The sequence below is a fragment of the Chiloscyllium plagiosum genome, unplaced genomic scaffold (genome assembly GCF_037043375.1).
Source record: "Chiloscyllium plagiosum isolate Xiang-an unplaced genomic scaffold, Cpla_swu_hap1 HiC_scaffold_13, whole genome shotgun sequence".
Taxonomy (NCBI): domain Eukaryota; kingdom Metazoa; phylum Chordata; class Chondrichthyes; order Orectolobiformes; family Hemiscylliidae; genus Chiloscyllium; species Chiloscyllium plagiosum.
This window is the reverse complement of record NW_028270151.1, coordinates 15,029,897-15,047,402: the sequence shown is the minus strand read 5'-3', so window position 1 is coordinate 15,047,402 and position 17,506 is coordinate 15,029,897. Positions and strand designations below refer to the sequence as shown.

Sequence of the window (17,506 nt, the reverse complement as noted above, 5' to 3'; positions counted from 1 at the left end):
GCTGTGCTTTTCCAGCACCACAATCCCAACCAAGAATAATGTACCCAGGTTTGCCAATAACACAGAGCTATTTGGGTCTATAATTTGATTTATTATTGTCACATGTACCTCGGTACAGTGAAAAGCTCTGTTTTGCTTGCAGCACAGGCAGATCATTACCATACAAAGTGCATTTGGGTAACAGAACAGAGCGAGGAATACAATGTTACAGCTACAGAGCAAGATTAACATTTAAATTTAAAATTTGAAAGTTCCATTCCGAAGACTGCCAACAGTAGGGAAGAAACTGTTCTTGAAAGACACTGCACAGTGATATGGTGGACACCAGGATGGCAGACAAGTTAAATGGAGGCAAATATGGCATAATTTACCTTGGCAGGAAGTATGGAAGAGTGAAAAACTTTTAAATGTCTGTATTCAGAGATATATGAATGCCCTTATACAAGAAACACATCAGACAGGTACAGCAAACAAATACAAAGGTATGTTGGTTTTAGTTACAAGGAGGCTTGAATGCACTGTAGCACTGGGTAAAGTTTAGATCCTTATCTAAGGAAGTAGGTACAGTAACAGCATGTGTGTGTCCCTACACATCAAGGACGATAGTGGTTCAAGAAGGCAGATCACCATCACCTTATCAAGGGCATTAACGATGGGCAATGAATGTTGGCCTTGATAGCAATGCCCATAACTTATGAAAACTAGTTTAAAACAAAAGGGTAAAGTCACCTTAGTCTCATTAGAGAGAGACAGTTGGTGGTGGTACAACCTGAGGGGAGACAGACAGTCCTACTGGTAACCTCAGCCAGTGTGGGAATTGAACCCATGCTCTTGGTATGACTATGCATTAACAAACCAGCCAAGAGGCTCAGACTGTGCCCCAGACTTTCCCAGTGTTCTCCAACCACACAGATTCACCTCCCATCATGGGCAGATGGTGAAATTTGAATTTAAATTAAATAAAAGGAAGTCCTATGGTGACCATTATTGATTATTGTTTAAAAACCTGATTGATTCATTAACGTCCATTGAGGAAAGAAATCTGCTGTCCTCAATTGGTGTGGTGTGCATATGACTCTAGATCTATAGCTGTACCATTCATACCTATGAATAAGTGGTAGCCTAGCAACACACGTATACACATACACACACACACACACACAGTGTATTGGTGTAGTCTATGTTCACTAGATTAATTATTGGAGCAAGTGGGTTACCCTATGATGAGAAGTAGTGTAAATTGTCACTCGAGTTTAGATGAACGAGAGGTTTTCTTAATGGATCTTGATGGGGAACATGATGAAAATTTATTTCCCTGGTTGGAGAGCCAAGAACTTGGGGATAGTATGGTATTTCCCAAAGTCTTTCACATTTTGACCTCACTTTGAAGTTTGAGAATTGTCTAGACACTAGAGCGGGGATGAGATGTGGGGGAATGAATGAGGGGAGGCCACGTGAGAATAGCAGAGAGGAAGGGGCGGTTGGGGGAAATGGACTCCTGCAGAACACATGGGGTTATTTAGTCTTCTGGGTTTCTAGGTGAAAGGCACTTGCTCTTTCACTGGGATTTTCAGTAGAGAAATTAAGCTGAGACATTATAGAGGTTTATAAAACCACGAGGGGCATAGATAAGGTAAATAGCCATGGTCTTACTATTCTTTTTCTCAGGGGGTGATAGATGGGGTCTAACCTGATCTAACACATCGAGTTAGACCCCATCTCCCACCACCTGAGAAAAAGAACAAGAAGTAACGTCACCACAGGAAATGACATCACCACAGGAAATGACATCGCCACAGGAAATGACATCGCCAATCCAAAGAAACCCAAACATATAAATACAAAGCAGGACTTATCAGCAGTGCTTCACCTGAGGCCTACTAAAGATGTTACCTAGTAGGGTGACAAAACATCTGGAAATGAACCTTCCAGGTCAGCGAGCAAACCTACATCCAGAACCTCAACCTGAGATACAAATCTTCTCAAAACTCGCTAGGGGAGAGACTTCAAAGGGACCTGAGGGGAACTTTTTTCATGCAGAGGGGTGGTGTGATATGGAAGGGCCAGAGGAAGTGGTAGAGGTGAGTACAGTTACAACATTTAAATGGGCCAAACGCAGGCAAACGGTACTGTTTCAGTTTAGGATACATGGGCAGAATGGATGTGTTGGACCGAAGGATCTGTTTCCGTGCTGTATGTCTCTATAAGTTCAACAGGTTAGGCTATATCTTTTATTTTTTTAAAAAACTGGGGACTTAAAGTGGCTACACATCTGTTAGCACTTGGTCAAATTCACTTAGCAGCCATTGTTGTCCCGGAGCTTTGGCCCCTAGTGTTCAGGCTCAGGACCACACTGGGAAATCCTAGAAAAGGGTCTTAGGATAAGACTGAGATGAGCAGGGATTTCTTCAATCAGAGAATTGTTTGTGGCAGAACGCTGTGGATGCTCAGTGGTTGAATATACTCAAGGCTGAGATAGAGAGATTACTGGACTTCAGGCTACATTCTAGATAGTATGAATTAGAATTAGAATCAGAATCCCTCAGTGTGGAAACAGGCCCTTCGGCCCAACAAGTCCACACCAACCCTCAGAAGAGTAGCCCACCCAGACCCATTCCCCCTGAAAGATGCACCTAACCTACACATCCCTGAACATGATGGGCAATTTAGTATGACCAAATCACCTAATCTGCACATCTTTGGACTGTGGGAGGAAACCCACACAGACACAGAGAGAATGTGCAAACTCCACACAGCCCAAGGCTGTGATCGAACCTGTGTCCCTGGCCCTGTGAGGTAGCAGTGCTAACCACTGAGCCACCGTGCCACCTCATGATGTTCAATACAGTAGATGTCCAAAGGAACTTGGGCATTCAGGTGCATAGATCTTTAAAATGTCACAAGCAGATGCAGAATATAACGAAGAAAGTTAACAGAATGCTGAACTTTATATTTAGAGGACTGGAGTACAAGGATGCAGAAGTTATGCTACAGGTTAGACCTCATTTGGAGCAAGCCTGTGTACCACACCTTAGGAAGGATATACTAGCATTGGAGTGAGTACAAGATAGGTTTACAAAGATGATACTTAGACTTCAGGGATTAAGTTATGAGGAGAGGTTATATGCTTTTTTTCTAGAATTTAGAAAGTTAAGTGGCAACCTGAGCAAAGTCTTCAAGATATTAACAGGAAAAGACAGGGTAGATAAAGATAAGCTATTTGCACTGGTTGGAGATTCTAGAACAAGGGAACATAGTTGGAGAATTAGAGCCAGACTGTTCAGGAGAGATATCAAAAAGCACTTCCACACATCGAGGGTAATAGAAGGTTGGAACACGCTTTTTCAAAAGACAGTGAACACCAGATCAGTTGTTAATTTTAAATCTGAGATAGAGAAGCAAAGCCATTAAGGAATATGGGCCAAAGGCAGGTTTATGGAGTCGTGCCATAGATCAGCCATGATCGCATTGAATGGTGGAACAGGCTCAAGGGGCTGAATGGCCTACTCCTGTTCCATGTCCTTGGGAGAATGAATGAATTTGGAGAGAGAGCAGAACTGAGATCAAACTTCAGTCATGGTCTTATTGAACAGTGGAGCAGGTTGGAGAAGCCAAATGACCTACTCCCCCTACCAGACCAAAAGCCGCATCACTCTGTACTCACCGTCTAATCACATTCACTGTGATGATCTGCATTAAAAGGCCTTTATTCATGTTCCAAAGTGTTCAATCTGTCAATGTTTGACATCTAGTAGTTATCTAGTGGAATCAGTGACGCTGAAACACACGTGTTCCAAACATGTCACCTGCTAATGTTTATTTTCATTTAAAATGTTCGATAATGTTCAACTAAAATAACCGGAACTTACTGACAAACGTGGATTTGAAACAGCAGAAGTAATCGTGAGGAGGAAAATCCCAGTGATGTGATTCTGTCAAAGTCCCAACTGCAAGCTGTGATTAGTTAATATGGACAAATGACCAGAGCAGTCATTATAGTGTTAATAGTTTTATATTCATTAGAATAATGACTATAATTTCATACTATGGTGTGATATTGTACTTTTATTGTTATACATTTTTATGACCCGCTCTGTTTCCCAACTCAATTCTTCCTCTCCCCACCTGTTCCAAACCCCCTCATTCTCTTTCCACTCTCCCACTTCTCCTCCCCGATCCCTTCCACTCCTGTTCGGCAGTAGGGCTATCTGACACTGGGTAACAGTCAAGGTGAGGCCCTGGTTTGAGGCCTGGTTCCCGATGAGCATGGAAACAGACCCTTCAGTCCAACTCATCCAAGCTGACCAGCTATCCTACATTAACCTAGTCCCATTTGCTATCCTTTAATCCATATCCCTCTAATCCTTCCTATTCAGATACCAATCCAGACGTGTTTTAATGTTGTAATTGTACCAGTCTCCACCACTTCTTCTGGTAGCTCATTCCATTCACTCACCACCCTCTGCATGAAAATATTGCTTCTTAGGTACCTTTTAAATCTTTCCCCTCTCACCTTAAACCTATGCCCTCTAGTTTTGGACTCTCCCACCCTGGGAAAAAGATCTTAGTTATTCATCCTATCCATGCCTGCAGAATATCCTGAAATGCTTTATTGCCAATTAAATACTATTTTACTCAGTCATGAAATGCAGGCATCAATGGTAAGGCCAACATTTAAGAGTTTCAAAGGGCAGTTAAGAGTCAACCACATTGCTGTGGGTCTGGAGTCACATGTGGTCCTGACCAGGTATTTCCTTCCCTCAGGGATGTTCATGAACCAGATGGGTGTCAGCAACAATACACAGTGTTTACATAGTCATCAACTCATACCCTTAATTCTAAAACTATGAAAGAAATAGATTTGCTTCCCTGACACAAAGTGCTCAGGAGTAAGTAACTTCTTCGATATAGACTGCCCATGTAGGATTCCTCATCCAGGAGGTAAATGAAGTCCTTGGTGTGGTTCTGAACCAGTCAGAACAGAAACAACTCATATTCAGTTCTGAAGAAGGGTCTCTGAATCCGAAAGGTTAACACTGTTTCTCTCTCTCTCTCCACAGATGCTGCCAGACCTGCTGAGTTTTTGCAACAGCATCTGGTTTTGTCACACATGCACACTGAGTGTAGGCTGAATAAGTTAATCTTATCCAGGATAGTGGTCAGAGTGATCAAACTATCTTCAGCTCCCCTAAACTAAGGACAGGTTCTTTCCTGATTCCTCCTGAGAAGTGTTCCTGAATGTTCTATGTAGATGGTATTGGACAGTCATTATATCTCTTCCTCAAAATTCCGAAGTCCACTATCAAAGTGAAGAGTTGATGAAGGACAATGCAGAGTGGGGTGAAAAGAAAGAATTGCTTGCTGTGGTGGTAAGACAGTTTTCCAAGCATTATTTTTCAAAAATGAATTATACCTAGACATTACGAGGATTAATGTAACTCCAAAGCCACTATCACAGTGCCTTTCGGAGTTTAAAATGTCTTATACCTATACACTTCAAATCAGAGGAAATGTCTTTAAAAGGATGGGTGATTTATTTGTGTGTGGTGGTTCCTCAGAATGTGAATGGCACTTTCTCATGGCAAGAACTGGGAAATAGAGCCTGACTGCGTCCAAATAGAAATGGAGTCAGCTATTTCAGTGGGAAAAGCAAGAGATAGGATCTGCTACTACCAGAGTCAGTGTCCGCAAAAACCCCAAGGTCTGATCAACCAGGTCTTCACATCTCAGGTAGCTTCAGCCCCTTGCCATGCATATTCCGCAACTGTTGGTCAGCCATCTAGCTAATCGTGCTCGGTTAAAATTCATGATGCCTCAGGTTGGAGGACTTGAGCTACAGGGAGGGGCCGTATAGTCTGAGGCTGTTCTCCCTAATGCATTGGAGGCTGAGGGGTGACCTTATAGAGGTTTATAAAATTATGAGGGGCATGGATAGAGTAAATAGAAAAGGTCTTTTCCCCGGGGTGAGGGATTCCAGAATTAGAGGGGCATAGGTTTAGGGAGGGAGGGGAAAAATTTAAAAGGGACCTAAGGGGCAACGTTTTCACGCAGAGGGTGGTGCGTGTGTGGAATGAGCTGCCAGAAGAAGTGGTAGCGGCTAGTACAATTGCAACATTTCAAAGGCATCTGGATGGGAATATGAAAAGGAAGGGTTTAGAGAGATATGGGCCAAGTGCTGGCAAATGGGATTCTATTAAGTTAGGATATCTGGTAGGCATGGACGAGTTAGACCAAAGGATCTGTTTCCGTGCTGTACATCTCTATGACTCTATACTGCAGCAATCCATGTCAATATGCAACAAGACCTTAGCAATACTCAGGCTTGGGTTAATAGGTGGCAAGTAATATTTCAGCCGCACATGGAGGCGTAAGTCATACAGCACAGATGTGCCCAAGCAATGACCATCTCCAACAAGAATGAATCTAACCACCACCCATTAACCTTCAATAGCTTTACCATCACTGAATCCACCACCATTATCATCATGGTAGGTAGGCCTCAGCTGTGAAAGGGAATAGGCTTTACTCAGGGGGTCCTGCTACAGTCAATCAAAGGCAGCCTCTGTTACCAGTGTAGGGGATTGATTATGGTCAGTCAGCCACTTGGGGCAGTCAGGATTTCTAGATAAGAGCTGAGGAGCTGAATGATGTGCAGCGCATCAGCCACTTTGAGTCTTTTTGCCTTATTGTGGGATTGTCTTCCTCCTGGAATTAGAGAGGGGCAGGGGATATGAAAGCGAGTGGCACTGCTGTTACTTTTTCAGTAGAGGTTGGGAGATGTTCTAAGCAAGTGAGTAGGTAGCACAGTGTTAGCGTTGCCAGAGTGGTGGGTATAGTGAGAACTAGTGAAGAACATTGTTACAGGCAACAGTATGAGTCTTAGTGACAGTGAGCTTCGGTGGGAACTGGGTACAGGAGCAGAGCTTGAGTCGGTGTTAAGGCATTGGAGAGACAGTGGTGGCTCTTGTGCTGGCAGAGTGGAGGATATTGAGCATTGCCCCAGACTGCTTTGACCTGAGTGACAACCTCAAAGCAGGTTGGCTTGGTCTGGTGCTATGGCCTCCATTTCCTGGTCCTGGAGGGGAGGAAAAAGTGCCTGATGTGCACCACCCCATCCAGGAACACCTCCAGGAATCTGCCAGCATAGCAGGGCTCCTATATACAGTACCCCCTGACCACCACCTCCAGGGCAAACATCAGGAACTGGGCCAGGCATCTCCGACTGACTGTGCTTGTCTGGCACACAACAGATGCATTAGTGCTGATAAAATCTGAGCTCTCCGCTTTGTGGCGGGTTGTTCTGGGGTGGGTGCATGGTAAGATGGGGCCAGAATCAGACATGAGTGGTGTGGTCAATATTTAATGAGGAGGATTTCCAAAGGAACAATGACAAAACTCTTTGGGCCTCAGATTGGAAATCCCCACAAAAACAACAAGACTAAGATTCTGCCCTATGTCACTTCTTTACATCACAACGTTCACAGCCTCAAGATGAACCCGAACACTTTGCAGTCACTTCTTGAAGTGTGTTGACTGCTGTAACGCAGAGCCCTGAATGAAACAGAATCCCATAAACAGCAGAATGAAAACAGCAATATAATAATTGTGCTTTTACAGATTCCAGACCAAACTGGCCTGCAACTCGAAGACAGTTACGTGCTTTTGCATCGTGTGACATTCTGATATGAATATATTCACCTCTCCTTCAGTTGCTTTCCCAATGTAATGGAGGCAGTTTAATGTGCTCAGTTTGTCAGTTACGTGCATGTAATATGCAGTAACATAAGTAAGCAAAGAACCTAAGCAATGCATAGGTTTGTGACACGACAGCAATGTAAATTGTTAGCCTTGTTCTTAATAAGCTTCAAAAGATCTTCAATAAGAGCCTTCCCTTTGTTGGTACTCTATTTTCCACAGCTGAAGAGTCTAGGGGTCAGTATAAGGTCTCAGTCATTTCACACTAAGACAAGGAAAAATTTCTTCAGTCAAATGTCTGAAATTTTGGAATTTTCTATCCTAACTCTAGACACTCAGTTATTGAATATAATCATGACAGATGAAATAACTCCACAGAGGCTGGTATTACCAAGTCACACTTTATTTGTGCATGGAGAGACCTTGACACTGATCCAGCTCCCTCAGAGCCTGTTCTTAGAGTGAGAACCTCTGACACTCCTGCTTATATCTGTCAGCCAGGACTCTCTGATTGGACCAGATTAACAGCCCCAATCAGGGAACTCATATTCTCTGAGGTCCACCAGGCTGACCTCATTACAATCTCTATCACAGACACCAATAAATCTTTAGATACTCAGGACATCAGTAAGAAGATGAAGCTAGGCAAAGCATCTACCTGGATCTAACTTGAATGGTGGAGCTTTCTTGGTATGCTCTGACAATCCGATAATTATTAATGTGCTGGCTAAGAAAAAAAAGACTTAAATGTATGTAGAGGTAAAATACTGTGGATGCTGTAAAGCTGAAATGAACAGGAACATCGGAACGCTGAAGTAGATCCAGAGTGGACTCAAACATTAACTCTGTTTCTGTCTGCACAGATGCTGATGAGTGTCTTCTCTGTGTCTGTTTCTTAAGTTTACGGACAGCTTTTCACAGCTACTGGATGCTTCACTTTTTTTATTTGCAAAAACATACATTACTCACAAAAAAAACTTATCTCTAAGTACATACAAAGTGTTCTCAATTCATTCCACGTAGTCTGGGCAGAGAAAGTAAAGAAACACAATTGGCATGTTGGAATTTGACATCCTACAGAGCCACTGCAAAAATAACCGCATTTTTAACTCACATCAGAAAAATATTTACATACATTTTGAGGCAATAGAGGTCTGAGAACTGAATGGACCCAGTTATACCTTGGCAGAAAGAGCTCAGATGGTAGTCTTTCCCCACTACAAGCTCTGTAGCCAATGAAATACTCTATTAAATGCAGTCACTTCTGTAATTCAGGACCGTAGCTGCCAATCTTCATTCAGCAACTCGCGTGAACAGCAATGTGATAGCGAGAAAATAATTACCACCTTTCAACCGCATGGGATCAATGTGGATTTCACCAGCTTCCTCATTTCCCCTCCCCCCACCCTATCCCTGATCCAACCTTTCAACTCGGGCACTGCCATCTTGACCTGTCCTACCTGCCCATCTTCCTTCCCACCTATCCACTCCACCCTTCTCTCCGACCTATCACCATCAAACCCACCTTCATCTACCTATAGTCCTCTCATTTACTTACCCCCAACCCCCCCCCCTCCCATTTATCCCCTTTGGGCCACCCCCTCATTCCTGATGAAGGGCTTATACTCGAACCATCAATTCTCCAGCTCCTCGGATGCTGCCTGACCTGCTGTGCTTTTCCAGCACCACACTCTTCGACCCTGATCTCCAGCATCTGCAGTCCTCACTTTCTCCCAGATAATCTGTTTATGTTGATCAACATAATTCTTACGTTGATCAAGGAATAATTATTGGTCAGGACTGGAGTAAACTCCTTGGATCTTCCAGAAAACAGTCCCATTGGATCTTTTACATCCAGGCAGGTGTAACATCTCATCCAAAAGACAGCCCACCTGACAGTGCAGAGTGCTCTCAGTTTTGTCCTAGAGGGTCAGCCTTGATTATCATTTGCAAGTCCTGGAGTGAGACTTGAGTTGGGAATCTTGTGATTCAGGTGCAAGAGTACTGAGTCAAAGTTGAGATGACAGATCAAGGATCAGTCAAGAGTCCACTGCATGTACTCAAAATAGCAGGAGAGAGGTATTTTGTTCATATCTTAAATGTGTGTGTGTGTGTGTATATATACGGTGTAGTCTCACCTATAGTGTGTTGAGAGTGTGGTGCTGGAAAAGCACAGCAGGTCAGGCAGCATCCGAGGAGCAGGAAAATTGATGTTTCAGGCATATGCCCTTCACTTATGCCTGAAACGCTGATCCTCCTGCTCCTCGGATGCTGCCTGACCTGCTATGCTTTTCCAGCACCACACTCTTGACTCTGATTTCCAGCATCTACAGTCCTCACTTTCTCCTCACTTGTAGTGTGACATGAACCCAAAGTCCTGGTTGAGGCCATCCCCATGGGTACCGAACTTAGCTATCAGCCTCTGCGTCGTCGTATATCTTGAAGAGCGTCTTGGAGGATGGTCAGCCAAAGATCCGAGGTCAAATGTCCCTAACCGCTGAGGTGTTCTCCGACTGGGAGGGAACATCCCTGTCTGGTGATTGTTGCGCGGTGTCCATTCATCCGTTGTTGTAGCGTCTGCTTGGTCTCGCCAACGTACCATGCCTGCAGTGTATGAGATAGGTAACATTGGCTGAGTCACATGAGTACCTGCTGCCTACATGGTGCATCGTGTTCACACATGTGATGGTAGTGTCATTTCGACACTCTGAAATGTCTTGCAGTGGTTGCCATAACAGGTTGTATGGTGTTGTGGTCAATGTTGTCCTGAAGGCTGGGCAGTTTGCTTCAAACAATGGTCTGTTTAAGGGTCTGTTTCCACAATGTAGCGATTCTATGATCGAGGCTGATAGCTAAATTCCATACCCATTGGGAGGGCCTCAACCGGCACCTTGGGTTCATGTCACACTACAGGTGACCACCATTGCACTATATACACACACAGACACTCCTACATACACACATACACTCACAAACACCCTTACAGACACACACATTCCCACATTCACACATGCATCCTCTCAGAGACTTAGACCATTCTACACTCACACACACACACATATACACTCCCTCTCACAAACACTCACAACCTCCCACCCCAGACACACACACACTCCCACACTCACACATGCACCCCCTCACAGACTTAAGACACTCTACACTCACATACACACTCTCTCTCACACTCACAACCACCCAACCCAGACAGACACACACAAACATATACATTTGTGGGGTGAATTTGTACTTGCAGAGTTACATTGTACTTTGATCAAAAACTGCGTGAATTCATGTAAAACTCTGTTATCTCACTTTTTAGATTAGAATCAATCTAAACATCATAGCACAGAGAACACAGGGACTAACACCTTCAACATATTGTCTAGCTATCACCAATTGTTACAGTTAACCCGAGAATGCAACTTTTTAAAAAAAAGTTTTGTGATTTACACATGAAAGAAGTGAAACTATCATGGTATTCAAACAGATGAAAGACTCAACAGACAATCAAGGTATTTTTCAATGTATAATTTCAGTTACATCACATTGTAAACTTTTGCTATAAATTCTGTGCCTTACAATTGTATCCTCCACAACCACCTGATGAAGGAGCAGCGCTCCGAAAACTAGTGCTTCCAATTAAACCTGTTGGACTATAGCCTGGTGTTGTGTGATTTTTAACTTTGATTCTATGATCTGTATGCTTATACTCTGTCACACTCATGCACATAGTCTACCAAGCACTCACACTCACACGCACACACTCATGTGCATGTACTCTCTCTCCCCCTCACATGCACGCACATACACATATAAGTCCATGGGGTGAATTTGCATTTGCAGAATTGTACTTGCATACACATTCTATTTTGCTCAAAAAGCAGACAGTTTGCAGGCAGTAAATCCATGTAAACTTTTATAAATTCCTCCTTTGGAAATAGATCAGTCTGACTCAAGATTGGGATTCAGACAGACTCTAACCTCAGACCTTTAATACATGGTCTGAGCTGGAATGTCCCCTTTTTTTATAAAACCTAAGTTATCTCAAGAATGTAAAAGAAGTTCTGGGATTTACATATTAATGAACCGAAACCAGCAACCCATTCTAAAAGGTGATAGACTTAACAGCAATCTAAGTTTGTTCAATATATTGTATCAGTTGCATGACACTGTAATCTTTTGCTATAAATTCTGTGTCTTATGATCCTGCTCCACACCACCTGATGAAGGAGCAACACTCTGAAAGCCATTACTTCCAAATAAACCTATTGGACTATAACCTAGTGTTGTATGATTTTTAACAATGGAATAATGCACAAGGCTAATTAATCTAGAAAAAGTATTTAGGATTTGAGGACTTTGTTTAGAAGATAATTAAAAATTAGATGATCAGTACATTAAACAATGGTCCCTCAGAAACCAGAAAATGCTCATCAGCATTCTATGTAATAGGTTGCACCATTGTGTCTTTAATTATGAATGACAGGTTGGGCAAAGTATCCATGTCAACACTCTGACACATCTTGCAGTGGTTGCCATAACAGGTTGTATAGTGTTGTGTTCGATGTTGTCCTGAAGGCTGGGCAGTTTGCTGCAAACAACAGTCTGTTTAAGAGCCAGTTTCCAGACTGTAGGGATTCTATGACCTGAAGGCCTATACTCTGTCACACTCACACTCACACGCACACACTTACATGCACAGACAGGAATCTGTTCCATTTATCTATACAAGGTGAACGATAGGACTGCTCACATGCCCCAGTTACATTATGGGGAGGTCACTTAACTGTTATTTCTTTTTTGGCCATGATTCCTCTGGGCGTTGTCTACAGGCTCACAGCATCCTTCAAATTAGCTAATCACAAAAACAAAGAAAGGAATAACATACTTTTAAACAGCACTCTTCATGACCTCATGACCTCTCAGAGTACTCTGAGGTGTGAGAAATGCAGCAGCCAATTTGCAACGTGATATGACCCGATAATCATTTTTTAATGGTATAGATGAGTAATGAACAGTTGACAGGCAGGATCCCCTTACTCTGCCTTGTAAGAATGCCATGAAATATTCTACACCATCTGAAAGACTGTCATAGAGTCACCGAGATGTACAGCATGGAAACAGACCCTTCAGTCCAACCTGTCCATGCCAACCAGATACCCCAACCCAATCTAGTCCCACCTGCCAGTGCCCGGCCCATATCCATCCAAACCCTTCCTATTCATAGACCCATCCAAATGCCTCTTAAATGCTGTAATTGTACCAGCCTTCACCACTTCCTCTGGCAGCTCATTCCATACACGTACCATCCTCTATGTGAAAAAGTTGCCCATTAGGTCCCTTTTATATCATTCCCCTCTTACCCTAAACCTATGGCCTCTATCTCTGCACTCCCCCAACCGAGGGAAAAGACTTTGTCTATTTATCCTGTCCATGCCCCTCATAATTTTGTAAACCTCTATAAGGTCATCCCTCAGCCTCCGACACTCCAGGGAAAACAGCCCCAGCCTGTTCAGCCTTTCCCCATAGCACAAATCCTCTAACCCTGGCAACATCCTTGTAAGTGCTTTGGTTTAACATGCACCTCTATTGCTGCATGATGCCCTTTTAACTGAACTGGAGAATTAACGTGGATATTGTGCTTATTTTTCTGATGTCTTGAATCCACATCCTTCTGACTTCAAGGTGAAAAAGCCACCCACTTAAACACTCAGCTTCTCCTCCATCTTTCATTGTCTCCAAATATATTCCTTCCAGAAAAACCACTTCTTGTTCTCTTATGTGCCTCATCATCTGACGTTTGATGATCCAATTTAACCCTGGGTTATTGAATTACACTGATGTCCCTCTGCCAATGCAGCACATTAGGGGAGCTGATGGTCAAGTGATATTATTGCTAGACCCAAGTAATGTGCTGGGGTCCTGGGTTCAAATACTGCCAATGGCGGATGGTGGCATTTGAATTTATTGAAATCTGGAATTAAAAGTCTAACAATCCCCGTGTTGTTGTCAGAAAAGCCCACTTGGTTCACTAATGCCCTTTAGGGGAGAAAATCTGCTACCCTTATCTGGTCTTACCTACATGTGATTCCAGATCCACAGCAATGTCTTTTAATGGCCTCTGTTAAATTAGGGAAGGGCAATAAATACTGGTCTAGCCACCGGTGCCCACATCCTGTGGATGAATGAAAAGAAATATGAAAGTCCTCATCTTCATCTACAATTTCTCCGCAGCTTTCTGGAAAACCTCTAGAACCTACTCCAGCCTAATGATCTTTCTTATATCCTCTGTGATAGACCTCTTGCTGATGATAGCCACCACTCTCTGGCATTGTCCTTTCATGTGTACTTTCCAACTACTTATCCACCATCAAGTAGTGGCCAGCTTGATCATTCTCCATCTTCACTCGGGGAAGATAAATGCTTGTCCATTGTAGGTCTACGGTGCAGCCAAAGACCACTTGATGCATCATTTATGTCTGTGCTAGCTGAAAAAATGAGCTAGCATGTGCAGTGGAAATTTAAATCTAACTATCCTTTCCAACTGAACATGATTCTGTGTAACCTCACTGTCCTGTTTGACCAGATAGATTTCCAAATTCCACATTTATTCCAGAATCAAGATGGCTTCATTCTATTTCCATGTCTCTACCTGTCTCTGATTCTATCTTACCTTCCCTTAAAACCTCATCAGCAACTCCAGATACTTACCTCATCAACTACCATCATGTACAAAATCCACTTCTACCTATGTGTCCTATCTTATGGGCTTTATCAAATTTGACCTTAGGCTATTTGACTGATCGAGGCGTTCCCATGAGAAATGAACCACTGATTGGCTGTCACCTATTTTGTTGGGTTGCAACAGGTTTAATGGTTGTAAATATTCTTCATGTCTGCAAAGGACAGGGTATTAATATCTGTAGGTACAAAATGTCTATTTTTTCCAGCAAACATGATTTATAACACCCCTCTCCACCATACCACCTCAGTTGATGCACCTGACAGCATCCCAAATATGCTTCACCCATCAGGATATAGAAGGCTATTCCTAGGAGGAGCTAATCAGTGCTGAACCAATTCTGTATCAAGGTTTCAGTGGTACAATTGTGAATTTGCTCTGAAATTGAGAATGATGTCTCACCAGAGACAATAATTTGTTTCAGACCTAATGTAACCAACTACTCTGGATGTAGGTTTGCTCGCTGAGCTGGGAGGTTCATTTCCAGACATTTCGTCACTCTACTAAGTAACATCTTCAGCAGGCCTCAGGCGAAGCAATGTACATGATTCCTGCTTTCTATTTATATGTTTGGGTTTCTTTGGGTTGGTGATGTTATTTCCTGTGCTGATGTCATTTCCTGTTCTTTTTCTCAGGGGTGGTAGATGGGGTCTAACTCGGTGTGTTTGTTGGTGGACCAACTCTTGCAAGGATGCCTACCTTGAAGAAGTTCTCCTCCTCTCTCCACAAGAATCTCAGTGAGTCTCTCTCTCACTGCAACCCCCAGGTCATCTCCTCTGCCCTGAAGGTCGTCATTTCCCCTCCCCCCAACTTACCCCAGCTCCAGCCTTCCAGCCCAGCACTGTTCTCATGACCTGTCCTAACTGCCAATTTCCCTTCCCACTATCCGTTCCACCCTCCCCTCTGACCTATTACCTCCATCCCTATCCCCATTCACCCATTGTACTCTTTGCTACCTTTCCCCACCCTCCCCTCTGACCTATTACCTCCATCCCCACCCCCATTCACCTATTGTACTCTTTGCTACCTTCCCCCACCCTCCCCTCTGACCTATTACCTCCATCCCCACCCCCATTCACCTATTGTACTCTTTGCTACCTTCCCCCACCCTCCCCTCTGACCTATTACCTCCATCCCCACCCCCATTCACTCATTGTACTCTTTGCTACCTTCCCCCACCCTCCTCTCTGACGCATCACCTCCATCCCCACCCCTATTCACCTTTTGTACTCTTTGCTACCTTCTCCCCAGCCCCAACCACCCGCCCCCCCCCCCACCCCCCCCCCACACTCACCAACCCTATTTTTCTCTCCATCATGGAGACTCCCTACCTCCATTCCTGATGAAGGGCTTTTGCCCGAAACGTCAATATTCCTGCTCCTCGGATGCTGCCTGACCTGCTGTGCTTTTCCAGCACCACTCTGATCTAAACAACTATTAATTAACGTGTAATTAATGTTTCATCAAGATTGAGTCTTTTTTTACTCAATCACAGGATGTGGGCATCACTGGCTAAACCAGCATTTATTGCCCATAGGGCAGTTAAGAGTCAACTACGTTGCTGTGGGTCCAGAGCTACATGAAGTCCAGACCAGGTAGGGATAGCAATTTCCTTCCCTACAGGACATTAGTGAACCAGATGGGATTTTCCACCAATTGACAATGGATTCATGGTCATCATTCGACTCTTAATCCCAGAGTTTCATTCCATTCAAATTCCAACATGGTGGGATTTGAACCCAGGTCCCCAGAATATTACCTCGGTCTCTGGATTAATAGTGCAGCAATAATATCACGAGGCTATCACTCCATCTGTGCCAGTCCTGACAACCAGGAACAAGCTGTTGAGCAAGGGAGCAGTGATTTACTAAAAAAGTTGAACCACTTGTCAAGAGGAAGAAGAAGACTTATATTAGGATGAGATGTGAAGGCTCAGTTAGGGAGCTTGAGAGTTACAAGGTAGCCAGGAAATACCTAAAGAGAGTGCTAAGAAGAGCCAGGAGGAGACATGAGAAGTTGTTGGCAGATAAGATCAAGGAAAACCCGAAAGCTTTCTATAGGTATATCAGGAATAAAAGAATGACTAGAGTAAGATTAGGGCCAATCAAGGATAGTAGTGGAAAGTTGTGCATGGACTCCAAAAAAATGGGGGAAGCACTAACTGAATACTTTTCATCAGTATTGACACTGGAAAAAGTCAATGTTGTCAAGGAGAATACTGATATACAGGCTACTAGACTAGATGGGATTGAGGTTCACAAGGAAGAGGTGTAAGCAATTCTGGAAAGTGTGAAAATAGGTAAGATCCCTGGGCCGGATGAGATTTATCCCAGGATTCTCTGAGAAGCCAGGAAGGAGATTGCAGAGCCTTTGGCTTTGAGCTTTATGTCGATATTGTCTACGAGAATAGTGCCGGAAGACTGGAGGATGTTGTTCCCTTGTTCAAGAAGAGGAGTAGAGACAGCCCTGGTAATTATAGACCAGTGATCCCTACATCGGTTGTGGGTAAAATGTTGGAAAAGATTATAAGAGATGAGGTTTATAATCATTTTGAGAGGAATAAGTTGATTAGGGATAGTCGACACAGTTTTGTGAAGGGTAGGTTGTGCCTCACAAACCTTATTGAGTTTTTTGAGAAGTGACCAAACAGGTGGATGAGAGTAAAGCGGTCAATGTGGTTTTTATGTATTTCAATAAGCCTTTTGATAAGATCCCCCACGGTAGGCTATTGCACAAAATATAGAGGCATGCGATTGAGGGTGATTTAGCAGTTTGGATCAGAAATTGGCTCGCTGAAATAAGACAGAGGGTGGTGGTTGATGGGAAATATTCATCCTGGAGTTCAGTTACTAGTGGTGTACCACAAAGATCTGTTTTGGGGCCACAGATGTTTGTTATTTTTATAAATGACCTGGATGAGGGCGTAGATGGATGGGTGAGTAAATTTGTGGATGACACTAAGGTTGGTAGAGTTGTGGATAGTGCGGAAGTATGTTGCAGGTTACAGAGGGACATAGTTAAGCTGCACAGCTGGGCTGAGAGGTGGCAAATGGAGTTTAATGCAGAAAG

General features: G+C 43.4%; 1 long non-coding RNA gene across 1 annotated transcript; it reads right to left on the bottom strand.

The window, feature by feature from the left end:
• Positions 1-9,985: 9,985 nt before the first annotated feature.
• Positions 9,986-13,872, bottom strand: LOC148148245 (uncharacterized). Its single transcript, XR_015758999.1, has 3 exons — positions 13,774-13,872; positions 12,483-12,550; positions 9,986-10,299 (listed from the first exon to the last, which is right to left on the bottom strand). It is a non-coding gene; the product is annotated as an uncharacterized LOC148148245 (long non-coding RNA).
• Between the last annotated feature and the right edge of the window lie 3,634 nt (positions 13,873-17,506).